The 20,022-nt window shown below is 38.3% G+C and overlaps 1 long non-coding RNA gene across 1 annotated transcript in view; it reads right to left on the bottom strand.

The window, feature by feature from the left end:
- Positions 1-434: 434 nt before the first annotated feature.
- The window catches only part of LOC134809880 (uncharacterized), a 42,122-nt gene continuing 22,534 nt past the window's right edge, over positions 435-20,022 (bottom strand). The window contains exons 2-3 of the long non-coding RNA XR_010156555.1: positions 4,268-4,386; positions 435-1,637 (exon numbers count right to left, since the gene is read on the bottom strand). This is a non-coding gene — a long non-coding RNA (uncharacterized LOC134809880). The remainder of the gene's footprint in view (positions 1,638-4,267; positions 4,387-20,022) is intronic.

Genomic DNA, 20,022 nt, shown 5'->3' with positions numbered 1-20,022 from the left:
AAAAGCCCCCAACACCTTCTTTTTCAATTATAAATATGCCTAAAGGGGAATTATAATGTTAAAGTACCGCAGTGTGAACAAAGCGACTAATTCCCCTGTGGTTATTTTTCATGTTTAGATTAACTTAGGGAGACTCTGTATTACCCACGTCAGAATTTCTCTGTACACCTAAATTATCATCACTATTTTCCTCAAACATGTCCTAACAACAATATCTGGAGTCATATTTTTAAGTACTTTGAGGGTTTTCTAATGTGAATAAGAAATGAGTATCAAAAGGTGGCAAATAAATAAGTTAAAGACAAATAACAGACCAGAGGGAATATCTGCAACATGTAGAAAAGGAAAGAAGTTAATATTCATAATATATACAAAGATCCTACAAATAAGAAAGAAAAAGAAACAAAATTCAATTAAAAATGAGAAAGGATGTAAACAGGTCATCTATTTATTCATTCACTCAACTACCCATTTTTTAAAATTCCATATCATTTGCATCCTGGCTCCACCCTTCCTAGTTGTGTGACCTGGGACAGTTTGTTTAAATTCTCTACAGCTCAGTTTTCCCACCAGCCATAAGCAGATAATAATAGTGCCTACTTCATAGGGTCTTTGTAAGTATCAAAACAGTAAATATACATTAAAGGCACAAGAAGCCTCAGAAATGCTAGCTATCAAGTTATTATCTTATATATTATAAGACAGGCACTCTTCTAGGCATGGCAATTCTCAAAAGAAGAAAAATAAATAGTCAGAAAATAGCAAACAATGCTTACTATCAACAATATGCACAGGTTTGTGGGGATATAGCATTCTCATGCTTCATCAGTGTAAACTCGGAGCAAAGATTGTGGAACAAGTGAATAGCATCAACTTTAAATGCATATACAACGTGATACCAGAATGCTACCCATAGGACTTTACTTGAAGATACTCAAAAAAGCATGAAAATGTTTATCACCATATTTTTATAACAGAAAAGAATACTGGAAATATCCTAAATGTCCATATATGGGGACTGGTAAAAGAAATATGGTACATTTAAATTATGGGAAATCTATTAACAAACTAAGATAGATGTATGTATACTGATATGAAGACACCTTCAAGATATAATATTAAGTTTTTCGAATGAGTGTAACATGATCTTTTTGTGAACATCTTAAAGGGTTTACACATATATTGCATATGCATGAACATTTCTTGGGAAAGAAAATGTCACTGGGAAAAAGAACTAAAGATCAGGGATGGTGGGGAGTTATTTCCATTTTTCCTTTTTATACTACTGGAATTTTTCTATAGCTATTCTTTTTAATGTGGTGAGATTATGAGTTGTCTTTTTTCTTCTTTATTTTTTCAGGGTTTTTAAAATCTAATACTTAAAAAAAGCACAGGTGCTTATCTCACAATTTTTAAGGGTCAGAAATTCAAGAGTGGCTTATTAGGATGGCAGGATGCTTCTAGCTCAGGATCTGTCATGAGGCTGCAGTCTCAGCTGAAGGCTTGGTTGAGGCCAGAAGACTTGATTGCAAGGTCACCCATGTGTCCATCAGCCAGAGGCCTCAGTTCTTCACCAAGTGGGCCTTTTCATAGGTCTGCTCACAATATGGCAGCTGGCTTTCCCCAGAGCAAGTGTTCTAAGAGAGAGAGCAAGAGAACAAGTAGGAAGCCACAGTGGCTTTCATGAAATGGCCTCTGAAGTTATATTCCATCTCTTCTGCTTTATTCTATTCATTAGAAGTGAATAGTATCCATGAGTTTGCAGACATTTCAAAACCACAAATGACAGAAGAGGAATATTTATGAGTTAAATATAGAAAGAAAGAGAAGTAGGATTTGATGTATTGAAGTAGATTTGTGAAAAGAACACTAACCTTGAATCAGGAGAGCTGGGGTTTATTTCACCACATACAGCAAGTACTTAATAGATGTTTGGGACCAGGCACAGTGGCTCATGCCTGTAATCCCAGCACTTTGGGAGGCAGAGGCAGGCAGGTCCCTTGAGGTCAGGAGTTCGAGACCAGCCTGGCCAACATGGTGAAACCCTGTCTCCACCAAAAGTACAAAAATTTGTCGGGTGTGGTGGTGCATGACTGTAGTCCCAGCTACTTGGGAGGCTGAGGCAGGAGAATCGCTTGAACCCGAGAGGCAGAGGTTGCAGTGAGCCGAGATCGTGCCACTGCACCCCAGCCTGGGAAACAAACTGAGACTGTGCCTCAAAAATAAATAAATAAATAAAATAAAAATAAATAAATAAGTGTTTAGTAAGTGTTCTTTAAATGAATGAAGGTAGAAATTACAACTTTTCTGAGACTGTTTTCAAGTCTTTGGCTATGTGCATAAGAGCAGTTACCACATTACAAAGGCTCTCCAGAGAGTTGGGTGGGATGATGGGTATCAGAGGTCTTTGTAAATTTAACATTTGTAGCCAAATTTTGCAAGGACACAAATTTGGCCTGAGAAAGGAGGAAGAGGCTCTGGCATACTGGAGTCCTTGCCCATGCCAAGTGTCTTTTCTGCATGGCAGGGTCCCAGGACCTGGGGCAGCAGTCTGATTCCAGCTCGCCATCTGAACTCTATCTCAGCCCAGCCCAGACTCCTTGCAATGTCTTACTTCCAGTTGTTGCTAAAAATCTGATACATTTTATTTTATGACAGCACCAAACTCATTGGTCTTCCCTATCTTGATAAATAGCAACTCAATTTTTCCCATCACTCAGGCCAAAACTTGGAGTCATTCCCAACATCTCTCTCTATATCACTCCTCACATCCAATTGATCAGTAAATCCTTCTAACTATATCCAGCATCCAGCTTATCACACTTCTATCACTACCATGCTATCCAAGCAGTCCCCCCCACCCCACCCCCAACCAAACATGTCACCTGGTACACCAACATGATTTCTCTCTAAAGAGAAATCTCTTTTCAACAAGCCATTTGCCTGGATCTAACATCCAAGTCTGAATACAATTTCTGACCCTGCCACCAGTATCATTTTGCAACATTTTCCACAGACTATATAATCTAATATTATATGATGAGTAGGCGTGATGCAGGCCTGGTGGCACCACACTGCAGCCATGTCATAACGACCAGTCTGTGAGCATATTTGTCTCCTGCGTCACAAGACCCAGGCCTGACTAGGGTCTACCATGACAAGCAACACTTGGAACTACTAAGCTGTATGTGACAGGAAGGGGGAACACCATCAAACGTTGACGTTTATAAAACAGAAAAAGTGAGTATACACGATCCTCTATGATATCACACCATTGAATTAACCTATCCTGAAACTGCCAGACTTCTTGTGTCAGATAATTAAACTCTTATTGCTTAAACCACTTATTAGTTTTTCTGTTGCAGCCAAAAACATCCTTCATCCTTATCAACACATCTGCTATTGGTAAGTGTTCATTAAATGAACAGCTAAAACTAGAAAGGATTATGGCAATTTTTAAAAAATCAAATACAGTTAGTCAGTTAAAATGCAATAATAAAACTATTCCAGAAACACAATAGAGAAATAGGATACATGATGCTACTAAAAATCTCAGATTAGATAGTCATTAATATTAAATCTAAAGTTCCTGACTCCAGAGGGAAAAAAGAAGAATACCAACATTTTAGGAGAGAAAAACGTTTTCCTGATACTTATCCTATGTGAAATCTACCATGAGAAGATAAGGGATACAGAATAACATAATAGAGGTAATGTTTCTATGGCAAAGATTGTTCATGCTCGCCAAATATCCATGTGTTCCATATCCCAGACCCCATGAATCCCAGTGGGATCATGTCACTAATTCTTAACAATGGAATGTGAGCTAAAGTGATGTATCATTTGTGATCCAGGAAGGATGCACTTCTCCACACCTTCTGGATCTCCTGTCCATACAGCTGGAAACAAAATGCTCTCAAGATGACAGTTTCCAAATAAAAGCAACTTGGATCCCTGAGCTGTCACTTGATGGAAAGCCAAGCAGGAGACCAACCCAATCTACATCAGATTGTGATACTAAAAAGAAATAAATCTTGTTGTGTTAAGCCACTGAGATTTTCGGGTTTATCTGTTCCACTGAATAGCTCAGCTTAGCCTGGCTACTACAGTATCCATCAATAACTTTACACTCTACTTAAGATTTTAGAATCAAGAATGCCATTTGGAAGAGACAGATGGTTGAGGTTTAATTCTTCTAAGTTGAACACATCCTTCCTTTTCATAACAATCCTAGTTCCTCTTCCAAACACAACGCAGAAATGCACACCATGATTTGGTATCTTCTTGAGTCCAGTAATTATCCTATCTCTCTAAGAGCTGTCCTTTCTCAGGGAACTCTTGTTCACATCCGTTCTGTTTCATCCTTTCAATGCAGCATTTAAGAAGCTGAAAACAGAGAAAGAAGACAAGGATAAGTTTAAAACACCAACTTAGTGATGGTAAGAAAAAGAACATCACTGAAAGTTTATATATATATTGGGAGAGTCCTCTTTTTTCAGCACTAAAAATCATATCAATTGTATCATTTCAAATGCTCTGGAATTCAGTAATCCATTACTATAAAGAGTGTGCCAAACCAAAAATATCTGAGATCTCCAAATGAGCACTTTCTTGACTAGAAAAATCCTGGGCACCTACATCATCTCAAATGTATAAAAATAAACTGTGAAAGAGTAAAACGCTGGGGGAGGAAGGCAAATACTTGTATTTTATCATTTCAGGTGCCAATCTGTAGATTTTTCTACCTCTGCCTTTCTGAGTATAATGCATGGACTGATCCGAGTTTCCCTGAGCTGCTCCAGCACTCAACCTGGGGAGGTTTCACACTGAGTCATCCTTCCTATTAGGCTGCTTAGGGAGGGAATGACTGGGATTCCCAATGTAATCTGAGCACCCTTTACTGCCACTTATACCCAAGATGCTATATCCCAAAATGATAACTAATTTCCTGTGTGGACCCTGAATCTCTCCCCCTACCCTAAGTTTTTATCATTAAGTTCTTGCTTTTGACTTTATAGGATCTATTCTTTGGTCCCTATTTCAAGCTATTGTTCCTAAGATTATTCTTACTAGTCCTGCCCCCACTCCAAAATACCCTGGTCCCTAAAGTTAGTGCCTATGACCAAGTATGTTTAACAATACTGAGTATTTGTCATATATCAATAATAAATACATGATGTCTTATCATTTAAGGTAGGGGTCACCAACCCCCAGGCCACAGACCAGTACCAGTCCATGGCCTGTTAGGAATTGGGCTGCTCAGCAGGAGGTGAGTGGCAGGTGAGTGAGCAAAGCTTCATCTGTATTTACAGCTGTTCCCCATGGCTCCCATTACTGCCTGAGCTCCGCCTCCTGTCAGATCAGCAGCAGCATTTGATTCTCATAGGAGCACAAGCCTTATTGTGAACTGTGCCTGTGAGGAATCTAGGTTGCACACTCCTTATGAGAATCTAATACCTGATGATCTGTCACTGTCTCCCATCACCACCAGATGGGACCGTCTAGTTACAGGAAACAAGCTCAGGGCTCCTACTGATTCTACATTATGGTGAGTGGTATAATTACATCATTTTATATTACAATGTAATAATAATAGAAATAAAGTGCACAATAAATGTAATGCACTTGAATCATCCCAAAACCATGTCCCTGCACCCCACCTCCCCAGTCCATGGAAAAATTGTCTTCCACAAAACTGGTCTCTGATGCCAAAAAGGTTAGGGACCACTGATTTAAGGAATCAAAGAAAAATTATTTCTAAAAGTTAAAAAACTTTTTTTAAAAGACTGAAGCCACAAAGTATAAAGTCAGTTTGTTTTAAAGGATATTCTAGACATAATGATCAGGCCATAAGCGAACTGGTTTTCCTACAGAATCTTTAAATTGTCACAACCACACATTAAGGTAGGTACTATCATATTAGCCCTACTCTGTAAAAGAGGAAACCGAAAACTAAAGAAGTTAGGTAACTTGTCCAGAGTTTCCAGGCTAGGAAGTGGCAGAGTCACTGCTGTCTGATACTATTTAATTTAAGGAATCAAATGTTCCAAGTTATAATGGGTTTCAATAAATTATTGTATTGTCCAGAGGCAAGCCAATGAAAGTGCTTAATGGGTTGACAGAGCACAGGATGTTCCTGTACTATCTAGAGCCTCCCAGGATTAGGGGGTGGAACGGCACCTGCTCGAGAGAGACGTGTGTGTGTGTGTGTGTGTGTGTGTGTGTGTGTGTGTGTGTGTGTGTGTGTGTGTGTGTATGATGGCGGAAGCGGAGAAGAAGGTCCAGCCAGGAAGGCGTTATCCATGTCAGTCCATAAATGAGCAGATAGGATACAAAAGCAGAACCTAAAGGTAATTTTTCCATCAGTAAATCAAGAAGGACAGATCTACACTTCAGAACTTTTGTCATCAGCCAAAAGTTTAGGGAAGCTAATCTAAGAGCTGAGGACGTGCACAAAGGAATCCTACCTATGTGATGCCTGGACTGCTAGGACTCGGGTTGGGAGAAGAGGGTCAGAAGGGCTTTTTAAAGGAGTTTCCTCAGCTGCTGACCATTCTCAGTGCTGGACAGATCCAGCCTCCCTTCCCATATTCCCATACTCTCCCTCCAGAATCAGAGTTAAATCAATCTGATCTCTGGAAGGTTCATTATTATTTTAAAACTACAGTGTGGTGTCTTCAGAATAAGGGGGAAAGTGGAGGTTCCAGTTCTTTGCACAGGTGGGAAAAGAGAGGAAGATCTAAACTAAAATACTCTATTTGGTCCAAGATAAATATACTGACACACTCATTTACTTAAGCAATATGTGATGTTATAAACTAGATTGAACATCAATTCTCAAATCATGCATTGGATAAGAGCACCCTCATCAGGCCACAACTAATTTATTGAGTTATAGTAACTGTGCTAAACTATCATTTGGCTTCCAAAACGAGAAAGTGATGCAATAATAAGCAAAAATTGCAGAGGCATATGCCAACTGTCTCAAAATTGTCCCCCAAAGTCATCTTACCCAATTAATAAAGGCAATTGCTAGACAATGTAAGGTGCATTCATAGGGAAAAGAACATTAAGGTCAAAATGTTTTTGTTGAAGTTCTACCACTAACTGTGTGACCTTCACAAGTTGATGAACCTCTGTTAGCCTCTATTTACTCATCTCTAAAATGTGCATGACCTTATTAAGTCTGCCTCACTAGGATCAAATAAGATACATTTCAAAGTCCTATGAAGTAAAATATAAAGCACTTAATAAAACAATTATAAATTCAGGTATTATCAGTATTATTTTTACTGAATATGATATAGCATAAAGAATCACCTCATTTTGTTCACATCACAAAAATAACACTTGACAAAAAAAGACATTTGTTATTTCTGTGTTATAGGTATCCACATTCTTTAAAAGGTGAATAACGTAATTACAAAAAAAAAAAGCACTGGCTGTGCAGAGGATCTTATAAAGATGTGCAGTTCAGACTCATGTCTTAAATGATTTACTTTTTAACTCCTTGTCACGGCTCTGAATCATTTAAATTGGAGAAGAGTATCAACAAAGATTCATTTAAGTACCACAGGTAGGGCACTGTGCTAGGCTTTCAAAGAAATACACTAATTTTGTATGTAGATCTTAGATCCTTGGAGACACCTCAAGAAGTCATCTACTATACAGAGTAAGTTTCCCTTACAGCTCCTGTCTCAGAGAAAGATCTCAAAGGATAAAATATGTTAATTACGGTGACCCCTAGAAAGTGTAGTTAAAGGTAGAACCTTCATGTCTGTATTGTTAGAAAGTTTTAAATAATAAATACATGGTGTTTTGACATTTAAGGAATCAAACAAAAATGACTTGTAATGCTAATAGACATATTTTAAAGAATGAAGCCAGAAAGTATAAAGTCAAAGGCTTAGGTTCCAAGAACATTCTGGAGATAATCATGTGCAGCCTGAAGCAAGTCTTCAGACTCCTGCACTTGCATTTCACCTCTAAGAAATTTGCAAAACTAGTGAGCTTGCCATTATGACTTTAGTGCTCTTCTGCACAGTTTTAAGTGAAACATCTAAATTTTTATTATAAATATAATTAGTTTAAAAGGATAATTTTTGGCGTGCTGTAAGTATTGGTGTCTTAACATGTGTACAATTGAATCTAAATATAGCAATTTGAGACTCATTATCACTCATTAAAAAACAAGCTCTTGGCCAGGCGCAGTGGCTCACGCCTGTAATCCCAGCACTTTGGGAGGCCGAGGAGGGCGGATCACTTGAAGCTAGGAGTTCAAGACCAGCCTGGCCAACATGGTGAAACCCAGTCTCTACTAAAAATACAAAAATTAGGCCAGGCACAGTGGCTCACGCCTGTAATCCCAGCACTTTGGGAGGCCGAGGAGGGCGGATCACTTGAAGCTAGGAGTTCAAGACCAGCCTGGCCAACATGGTGAAACACAATCTCTACTAAAAATACAAAAATTAGGCCAGGCACAGTGGCTCACGCCTGTAATCCCAGCACTTTGGGAGGCCGAGGCGGGTGGATCACAAGGTCAAGTGTTCATGACCAGCCTGATCAACATGGTGAAACTCTGTCTCTACTAAAAATACAAAACTAAGCTGGGCGTGGTGGTGCGTGTTTGTAATCCCAGCTACTCAGGAGGCTGAGGCAGGAGAATAGCTTGAACCTGGGAGGTGGAGGTTGCAGTGAGCCAAGATCACACCAGTACACCCCAGTCTGGGCAACAGAGCGAGACTCCATTTAAAAAAAAAAAATAGCTGGGAGTGGTGGCACATGCCTGTAATCCCAGCTACTCAGGAGGATGAGGCAGGAGAATCACTTCAACCCAGGAAGCAGAGGTTGCAGTGAGCCAAGATCATGCCACTGCACTCCAGCCTGGGCAACAGAGCAAGACTCCCTCTCAGAAAAAAAAAAAAAAAAAAAAAAACCTCTTCTTTAAAAGATGAAAATTCTTCATTTTTCTCCTTTAACTCTGAACCACTTAGGGTTCAGTACAAGAAACAGAAACCACTCAAGGCATTTTAAGCAAAAAGAGATTTAATATAGAGAATTGGGTTTTTACAAAATCACAGAGCGAGCTCTAGGCTTCCAAAAGTCCAGCATAGGTAAATGCACAGAGACAGAAAGTAGGTAAGTGGTTGCCTAGGGATGGGGGCAGAGGATGGGAGATAGGGGTTATGAGTGTGATGGGGGAGATGAGGAGTGACTGCTAAAAGAGTACATAGTTTATTGGAACATAGGCCTGTTCATTCATTTATGTATTGCCTATGGCCACATTCACATTGCAATGGGAGACCTGAGTAATTACAACAGAGGCTGTATGACCCTCAAAGCCTAAAGTATGTACTATTTTGTCCTTTAAGAAAAAGTTTGAGAAATAAAATGTGGCACATATACACACCATGGAATACTATGCAGCCATAAAAAATAATGAGTTCATGTCCTTTGTAGGGACATGGATGAAATTGGAAATCATCATTCTCGGTAAACTATCGCAAGGACAAAAAACCAAACCCGCATGTTCTCACTCATAGGTGGGAATTGAACAATGAGAACACATGGACACAGGAAGGGGAACATCACACTCCGGGGACTGTTGTGGGGTGGGGGGAGTGGGGAGGGATAGCATTAGGAGATATACCTAATGCTAAATGATGAGTTAATGGGTGCAGCACACCAGCATGGCACATGTATACATATGTAACTAACCTGCACATTGTGCACATGCACCCTAAAACTTAAAGTATAATAATAATAAAATAAAGAAAGAAAAAAAAAAAAAGAAAAGAAAAAGTTTGCCGGCCAGGTGCGGTGGCTTACGCCTGTAATCCCAACAGTCTGGAAGGCAGAGGCAGGCGGATCATCTGAGGTCAGGAGTTCGAGACCAGCCTGGCCAACATGGTGAAACCCCGTCTCTACTAAAAATACAAAAAAAATAGCCAGGTGTGGTGGCAGGCGCCTGTAATCCCAGCTACTTGGGAGGCTGAGGCAGGAGAATTGCTTGAACCTGACAGGCAGAGGTTGCAGTGAGCCAAGATCGTGCCATTGCACTGTAGCCTGGGTGACAAAAGCGAGACTCCTCTTCAAAAAAATAAAAATAAAAAAGTTTGCCAACCCCAGCTTTTATTCAAAGATGCAGCGTTGAACTGTCAGGAATAAATATGTAAACTTTCACCTTCTCTTCCTTGAAATAAACCTAAAGGAGCACCCAGGACACAGAATGAGATGCTGGGAAAGCAAGTCCTCACCAAGCTGTTTCTCACTAAGAACTGTAAAAATTCAGAATGGTCCACCTTGTAAATTGGTATTTCCCAGTGTGCTTCTTGCTTCTTGCTTTAAATATTCTAATCTATGATAGATAAACAATAGTTTTATTTTCAAATGGTAATATTTATATTATGCCAGAAATTACATCCTTTGCAACTATTTAAACTTATGATGATTAATTTTAGATGTCAACTCTAAAATGTATGTGGAATACATAGCTATTTTTGTGTTTGTTTTTTTCAAAATGCTTGAAGAGAGCATGCAAGCAAAAATGTTGAAAGATCACTGGCTGAAAGAAGAAAGTCCATCTTTGATTTTGGCAAGAGTTTCAGGTGAATGTATAACCTCCCTCCACCCCAACTAGAATTGCCCTAATGATTAGCTTTTTTGTAATTTATTAAGGTACCTGGTGTCTTTGTTCATTTGCTGTATCACCTTATAGAAGTTTGCAGAAGTAAAGCTCTACATACAAGCTATTTGGGTATGGACACACATGTGAAAAGGAAACTAACATCTACCGAGCATCTGCCACTTGCCAGACCCTCTACATAAATTCTCTTATTAATTCCTCACAATTTTACTTTGAGGTACATGTTATTATTATGTTAATCTCATGTTATAGCCTAAAAAAGATACTAAGTGATTTCAGGTAATATACTCAAAACCATATAACTAGTAAACAACAGAACTAGCATAGAAACCCAAGACTGACACTAAAGCCCATGTACCTTCCATTCTCTGCTCTGCCTAATTCAACTTTCTGATTCCTCAGTTCTACATAGACATGTATCTGAGTCCATGACAAGCAAGTACTCTGGAACCTATGATGGTACTACTTAGTCCCTAACAGTCCCTGACACTTAGCTCCCCTATCATTATTTTTTAAATTTAGAAAAATAAATGTTTTTAGACAGAGTCTCACTGCCACCCAGGCTGAAGTGCAGTGGCATGATCACAGCTCACTGCAGCCTCGACCTCCCAGGCTTAAGCAATCCCCTCATCTCAGCCTCCCGAGTTGCTGGGATTACAGACACATAACATCACACCTGGATAATTTTTGTGTTTTTAGTGGAGATGGGGTTTCACCATGTTGCCCAGGCTGATCTCAAACTCCTGGGCTGAAGCAATTTGCCCACCTCAGCCTCCCAAAGGGCTGGGATTACAAGTGTGAGCCACTGAACCAAGCCTAAAAAAATTTTTTGATAGCGACAGAGTCTTGCTATGTTTCCCAGGCTGGTCTCAAACTTCAAGGCTCAAACGATCCTCCCATCTTGGCCTCCCAAAGTGCTAGGCTTCCAGGCAGAGCCACTGCACCTGGCAAGTTCCCCTATAATCATTGTTTGGAAAAATATTCAAACCACCTAAGTACCAGTAGGTGACTGGCACCAGCCAGTCCAAACAAAACCCAGTCTAAAGATGGGGACAGGGCCACCTGTGTTTACCAGTTGACTATCAACCCTGCCTAAAAGCATAGCATCTTCCAAAAAGCTGAAAAGGATGAACTTGCCCAACCATCTCATTGTTTTCAGATAAGGATGCTAAGGACTCAGAGATTAATGCCCTACCAAATGTCACACCATCAGTGGCTGGCTAGGCCAAAATAGAATCTCCTGTATTTTGATGATTGATTGATAAGTTGGTGAATTAGTAACACACTCTGCCTTCTTTCTTTTAGAATCTAAAAGAACTACAGATGGCTTCTTAAACACAATCTACAGTGCTGGAGCATGGGCAATTGAAAGTTCAGAATAGATCCATGAATACCTGTTAAATGGTTCCAGTCCTGATATCTGTCCCACTTTTCTTCACTTCGTACCTCATCATCCACTGTTTGCATTCTACCAGTGGAGAACAGTGCATGTAAAACTATACTCAAATCACCTGGGAGATTCTCCTTGTTAAATTTCAGTCGGTTTGAGTAGGTGTGGAATGAAAGCCAAGATTCCACATGTTTTTAACAAGCTCCCAAGTGATGCCAATGTTGCTCACCACACTTTGTTTTTCGTTTTTTGTTTTGGGGGTTTTGTTGAGACAGGGTCTTGCTCTGTTGCCCAGGCTGGAGTGCAATGGCATGATCACGGCTCATTACAGCCTCGACCTCCCAGACTCAATCAATCCTCCTGCCTCGGCCTCCTAAGTAGCTGGGACTACAGGTGTGCACCACCATGCCTGGCTAATTTCTGTATTTTCTTTTTTGTAGAGACTGGGTTTTGCCATATTGCCCAGACTGATTGTGAACTCCCAGCACAATTTGAGTAGGAAGGACTTACATAACATTGTAAGAGTAGTGTTATATACAAGAACTTTTCTAATTTTAATAGGAGAAAGAAAAGATTAAATGGTGGTAAGGAATACCCAAATTAAGACAATCTCTAAAATCTGTATTTCTGAGCACCGAACTCTAACCAGTAAGCAAGTAGCTTCATTTGATGTGTTGGGAAATAGAATTATCACTACTCCTTAAAAAAAATTAAAAACATTTAAAACTTATTATATAAACACACCTACCCTGGATTATACTATCTTTTATACTTTAATAAAAGTAATAATGCTGATTAGAATACCTATGTAAAATGTGCTGCATTTTTCTCCTGGCTAAGAATTCATAACATTCTATTTCTCTTTTACTTGGCTCATTACTCTTCACACTACTTTCTGAAAACAATTCTACCACCAAGTGGACAATACAAAAATTAGCTTATATGATGTTCAACTTTCTCCATTTCTATTCTCCAACTTCACAGGTTAGCAAAGCGTTCTTGATTTGGCCTAGTTAATAGAGCCCCAGCAAGACTCACTATTTGAAGACTGATAGCCTCAAAAGATAAGCCAGATTTAAAAATCATTGTCCAGTACCATTTAAACCATGGTATCTAACACTGCTGATAAAGATGTGTAACAGTAGATAAATATTTCCTCCATGGACACCAATGACTAGAATACAACACTGAAGCAGTTTTCTGACATATGAACTCATGGCATGTGTTAATTCACAGCCACAGACCTTGGATAATGAAAGCAACATGATGTTCACTGCTTTTATCTTGGGTTTTTAAAATTCTACACCTAATTCAAAAACAGAAACAAGCAACATTACAGAGAATAACACAGTGAGAACACCAGTGCCCTTCCACTATGGAGAGTGTGTTTGCCCCACCCCTTGACTCTAGCTCAGTCACATAATTTATTTTGGCCAATAGGATGTTAGCAGACATGACATCAGCACACACTTGGAAAGAGCTTGCTGATTGAGCTTATTTGGTCTTGCATCTCTGTTATCACCATGAGAACATGCCCTGCATAGTCTTCTGGAGGACGACAGGCACATGGAACAAAACTATGCTGCCCCAGTAGCCCCAGCCAACAGCCAACTGACCCCCACATATGTAGGCAAACCCAGGCAAGATCAGATGAGCTGCTTAATTGACCCTCCACTGAACTCAGGCACTTTAGCAATAAACTTATTTTTTATGCACTAAGGCTTTCTGATTGTTTGTTATGCAGTATCACTGTGGCAACAGATAGCTGATACAAGGTTAGATACAATGTTTCATTGGTGAAATGAGTGATGTTCTTAATGTGTAGTTAGCTTAATAAATTGTGCAATCACTTCTGCCCTTTGATGTAAGAATCAGCCAAGACTAGCAGCTTAACATCTTTAGAATTAACTCTAGAAATAGAAGTGCATTCAATGCTATGATTCCCCCTACCTACATCAAAACAAAGAATTTGATTGCCTCACCCAACTGGAAGGCTAGCTGATCCTGCTGCTTTCACAATATTTTTGCATTGGCCCTAGATTGAATCTTTCATGCAAGCATCTTGCTCAGAAACCTAAAAGGAGAGAGAATGAGGACTTCACTGTGCTTATATGAACTGGCTATATAATTGTTTTTGTGCTTGCGGAACAATAGATCCTTGTACCTGAGGCAAAATTTGATTCAAAGCTTGCTTTTATCAAAAAATAGCTCTAGGTAGCAAGGTTGTAGCAAAGGAGATACAGCTTCCACCCACCTCTAATGATCACAGGTACCAACATTTACTGAGAGAATCTGTCTGTTGACAATAGCCAGATTGGCTTAGGTCAGTTTGCAAAACAGAATAATTCCACATCTGGCACAACAGGAATTATATCTTATTAATGGTAGGACCTTGCTAATGCTGAATTTGTTGAAATAGAGTTTATTGAATCCATATGAACTGCTTTAATTTTAAAGATAAGGAAGTGAAACCTAAGAAGGTTAAGGAAAATTCTCAAACTCACATCAGAAACTTAGTAGCAGATTTAGGTCTCAAATCCAGTTTCCCAAGTACATAAATAGGTATTTGGCCAGGTGCGGTGGCTTGCACCTGTAATCCCAGCACTTTGGGAGGCTGAAGCATGAGGATTGCTGGAGGCCAGGAGTTCAAGACTAGCCTGGACAACATAGCTAGATCCCATCTCTACTAAAAATTTAAAAATTAGCCAGGTGTGGTGATACACGCCTATAGTCCCAGCTATTTAGGAAGCTGAGGTGGGAGGATCGTTTGAGCCCAGGAGTTCAAGGCTGCAGTGAACCATGATCACATCATTGCACTCCAGCCTAAGCAATAGAATGAGACCATATCTCTAAAGATAATAATAATAATTCTTATTATTCTTATTTGACTTCCTATTAGTTACTTTTTCACTCAATTTTGTTGGTCTTTTCTAAAAACCAGCATTTAGTTTTGTTGATTTTTTTTTTTTTTTTTTTTTTTTTTTGAGATGGAGTCTTGCTCTGTCACCAGGCTGGAGTGCAGTGCCGCAATCTTGGCTCAACGCAACCTGTGCCTACCAGGTCCAAACTATTCCCCTCCCTCAGCCTCCCAAGTAGCTGGGACTACAGGTGTGCACCACCATGCCCGGCTAATTTTTTTTTTTTTTTTGTATTCTAGTAGAGATGGGGTTTCACATCATGTTGGCCAGGATGGTCTCAATCTCCTGACCTTGTGATCCACCCGCCTCAGCCTCCCAAAGTGCTGGGATTACAGGTGTGAGCCACTGCACCTGGGCTTTGTTGATTTTCTTTACTGTTTTTCTATTCTCTATTTCATTATTGCCAGTCTAATTTTTTTCTTTCTGTTTATGTTGGGTTTCATTTGTTCTTTTCCTTTTTTTGGAAACAGAGTCTCACTCTGTCACCCAGGCTGGAGTGCAGTGGTATGATCTTGGCTCTCTGCAACCTCCGCCTCCCTCCTAGGTTCAAGCAATTCTCCTGCCTCAGCCTCCCAAGGAGCTGAGATTACAGGCATGTGCCACCACACTTGGCTAATTTTTGTATTTTTAGTTGAGAAGGGGTTTTACCATGTTGGCCAGGCTGGTCTGGAACTCCTGACCTCAAGTAATCCACCCACCTCAGCCTCCGAAAGTGCTGGGATTACAAGTGTGAGCCACCACACCCAGCCTTGTTCTTCTTTTTCTACTTTAAGATGGAAGTTGAGATTGTAGATTTGATATCTTAAAAAAAAAAAAACAGCTTTACTGAGCTATAACTTACATACCATACAATTCACCCATTTAGAGTATACAACTCAATGATTTTTAGTTCAAAGATTTAATTCACGGATATGTGCAACCATCGCCAATTTTAGAACAGTTCATCACCTCAAAAAAGGTGATACGTCTTTTAGTTATAACCCTCCCTCTGGGCTGCTATCTCTCCTGCAGCCCAAAGCAGTCACTATTCTGCCTTCTGTCTTCATCTATTTCCCTATTCTGGACTTTCTTATAAATAGAATCATGTAATACGTAGACTTTTGTGTCTGGCTTCTTTCACTTAGTGTATTTTCAAGGTTTACCCAAGTTGTAGCATTTATCTGTACCTTATTTCTTTTTATGGTTTAAAAATGTTCCATTATAGTATGCATCACATTTTATTTATCCATTTGTCAGCTGATAGACATTTGGGTTGTTTCTATCTTTCAGCTACTATGAATAATGCTGCTATAAAAATTCACATACAAGAACACACAATCTTAAAATTTATATGGAACCACCAAGGACCCTGAATAGCCAAAGCACTCCTAAGCAAAAAGAACAAAGCTGGAGGCATCATACTACCTGACTTCAAGATATGCTACAAAGCTATAATAATCAAAATGGCATGGTACTGGCATAAAAACAGACACATAGACCAATGGAATAGAACAGAGAGCCCAGAAATAAATCCAAATATTTACAGCCAACTGATTTTCAACAAAAGCACCAAGAACATACATTGGGGAAAGAATAGTCTCTTTAACAAATAGTGCTGAGAAAACTAGATATCCAGATGCAGAGGAACGAAACCAAACCCCTATCTCTCACCATATACAAAAAGCAACTCAAAATGGATTAAAGACTTTAATGTAAGATCAAAACTAAGAAACTACCAGAACATAACAGGGAAAATGCTTCAGGACCTTCATCTGGGCAAAGATTTTATGGATAAGACCTCAAAAGTACAGACAACAAAAGCAAAAATAGATAAATGAAATTCTGTCAAACTAAAAAGCTTCTGCACAGCAAAGGAAACCATCAACAGAATGAACAGACCACCTGCAGAATGGGAGAAAATATTTGCAAACTATTTATCCAACAAAGGATTAATATGCAGAATATACAAGGAATTGAAACAACTCAACATAATAATAATAATAATCTGATTTTTAAAGGAACTGAACATTTCTCAAAAGAAGACATACAAATGGTCAAGAAGTATATGAAAAAATGCTCAACATCACTTACCAGGGAAATGCAAATCAAAACCGCAGTGAGATATCATCTCACCCTAGTTAGAATGGCAATTATCAAAAAGACAAAAAATAGCAAATGTCAGAAAGGATATGGAGAAAAGGGAGTTCTTACACCCTGTTGGTGGGAATGTAAATTAGTATAGCCATGATTACGTTAGTAAGTGAAATAAACCAGGCAAAAAAGATAAGTAACACATATTGTCACTCATATGGAATCTTAATTTTTTATTTTTTTTATTTTTCCTCATTTCCAGTGGGGTTGGATGGAATCTTTAAAAAGTTCATATAGAAATAAGGAGTACAATAGTGATTACTCAAGGCTGTAAATGTGGGAAGAGAGGGGAATAAGGAGAGATTGGTTAATGGATACAAAAGTATGGCAACATAGGAGGAATAAGTTTTAGTGTCCTATAGCTCTATAGGGTGACTATAGTTCACAATATTTTATTGTTTATTTTCAAATAACTAGAAGAGAGGATTTTGAATGTTTCCAACACAAAGAAATAATAAATGTTTGAGGTGATGGATATGCTAATTACCCTGATTTGATCACTGCACATATATTGTATACATGTATTGAAATCTCACACTGTACCCCATAAATATGTACAATTATTATGTGTCAACTAAAAATAACGTAAAATTTTATGTACAAGTTTTTATGTGGATATGTGTTTTCATTTCTCTTGGATGGAACTCCTGGGTCACACGGTAACTCTATGTTTAATCATCTGAGGAACTGCCAGCAGCTGCACCATTTTACATTCCCAATAGCAGTGTATAAAGGTTCTGATTTCTCCACAACCTCAGTGATACTTGTTATTATCTGGCTTTTCGATTCAAGCCATCCTACTGGGTTTAAAGTGATATCTCAGAAAGATTTTGATTTGCATTTCTCTGATAACTAATAATGCTGAGCATCTTTTCATGTGTTTATTGGACATTTGTATATCTTCTTTGGAGAGATGACTATTTAGGTCCCATTTCTTAATTGAGTTACTTGTCTTTTATTACTGAGTTGTAAGAGTTCTTTATATATTCTAGGTACAAGTCCCTTATCAGATATATGATTTGCAAATATTTTCTCCCATTCTGTGGGCTGCCTTTCACTTCCTTGTTGGTGTCCTTTGAAGCACAAAAGTTTTTAATTTTGATTAAGTCCAATTTATCTGTCTTTCCTTTTGTTACTTATGCTTTTGGTATCATATCTAAGACTGCTTTGCCAAATCCAAGGTCATGAAGATTTACCTACTGGCTGTGTTTTCTTCTAAGAGTCTTATAGTTGTAGCTATTACATTTAGGTCTTTCATCTACTTTGAGTTAGTTTTTTATACAGTGTAAACTTCATTCTTTTGTTTGTAACTATCCAGGTGTCCCAGCAACATTTGTTGGAGGGACTATTCTTTCCCCAGTGGATGGTTATGGCACCCTTGTCAAAAATCAGTGGACCATAAATGTAGGACCAATGTCTGTACTGTCGGTTCTACTCCATTAATCTACATGTCTATTCTTATGCCAGTACCATGCTGTCTTGATAACCATTGCTTTGTAGTAGGTTTTGAAATTGGGAAGTGTGAGCTATTGTACTTTGTTCCTCCTTTTCATGATTGTTTTGGCTATTAATATCTCTTGACATATGTTAGAATCAGCTTGACAGTTTCTATAAAGAAGTCAACTGGGATTCTAATAGGAATTGTATCATATCTGTAGATTAATTGGGGGCATACTGTCATCTTAACAATGTTTAGTCTTCCAATCCATAAACATAGGATTTCTTCTATTTAGACCTTCTTTAATTCCTTTCAAACATATTTTCTAGTTTTCAGACTATAAGGTTTGTACTTCTTTTGTTAAATCTATTCCTATTCTTTTAATTATTTTTGATAACATCATAAATGGAATTTTTTAATTTTATTTTTTGATTGCTCATTGCAAGTGTCTAAAACTATAATTAATCTTTGTATATTGACCTTTGTATGTTGATCTTGTATCCTGCAATCTTGCTGAAATAGTTTGCTAGTTCTAACAGATTTTTAGTGGATTCTTTAGGATTTTCTACTAAATCTAAAGAGTTATTGATTGACTTTAATTGATAGAATTTGAATTTAGAATTTATATTTCTATAAATTCCCTCTAAGTACCATTTTAGCTGCATCCTATATTTTGGCAGGTTTTCATGGTCGTGTTTTCATTTTTATTCATTTCCAAGTGTGACTGAATTTCTCTTGTGATTTCTTCTTTGACTTCTCGGTTATTTTGGAGTATGTTGTTTAATTTTCACATATGTTGAATTTCCAGAAATTCCTTCTGCTACTGATTTCAAATGTCATTGAACTGTGGTTGGATAACATATTTTGTAATAATTTCAATCCCTTTAAACTTACTGAGGCTTCTTTTGTAGCCTAATATATGGTCTACCTGGGAGGATATTCATTCTATGGGTACATGAGAATATTGTGCATTCTGCTGTTGGAGTGTCCTATGGTTATCTATTAGGCATCATTGCTTTATAGTGTTAAGTCTTCTATTTCCTTGTTTACTTTTTTGCCTAGTTGTTCTCTCCCCTTCTGAAAGTGGAGTCCCAACTATTGTTTTTTAATTTTCTATTTTTTTTATTCAACTATGAGTTTTTAGTTTGTGTAATGTGGGACTCTGTTGTTAGGTGCATATATGTTTATAAATTTGTCTTCCTGATGGATTGACCTTTTAAGCATGACAAAATGTCTTTCTTTGTCTCTAGTGACATTTTTTGTCTTAAAATCTATTTGTCTCATATTGGTATAGCTACTCCATCTCTTTGGTTACCATTTGCATGGCATATCTTTATCCAACCTTTACTTTCAATTTACTTGTGTCTTTGAATCTAAAGTGAGTCTTTTGTAGATGGCATACAGTTGGATCTTTTTTTTATTCATGCTGCCAATCTCTGCTTTCAAACAGAGAGCATAACCCATTTATATTTAATTTAATTACTGATAAGGTAGGATATAT

This window comes from Pan troglodytes, chromosome 3, assembly GCF_028858775.2.
Source record: "Pan troglodytes isolate AG18354 chromosome 3, NHGRI_mPanTro3-v2.0_pri, whole genome shotgun sequence".
In the NCBI taxonomy this organism is placed as follows: domain Eukaryota; kingdom Metazoa; phylum Chordata; class Mammalia; order Primates; family Hominidae; genus Pan; species Pan troglodytes.
This window is presented reverse-complemented; position numbering and strand designations above follow the sequence as displayed.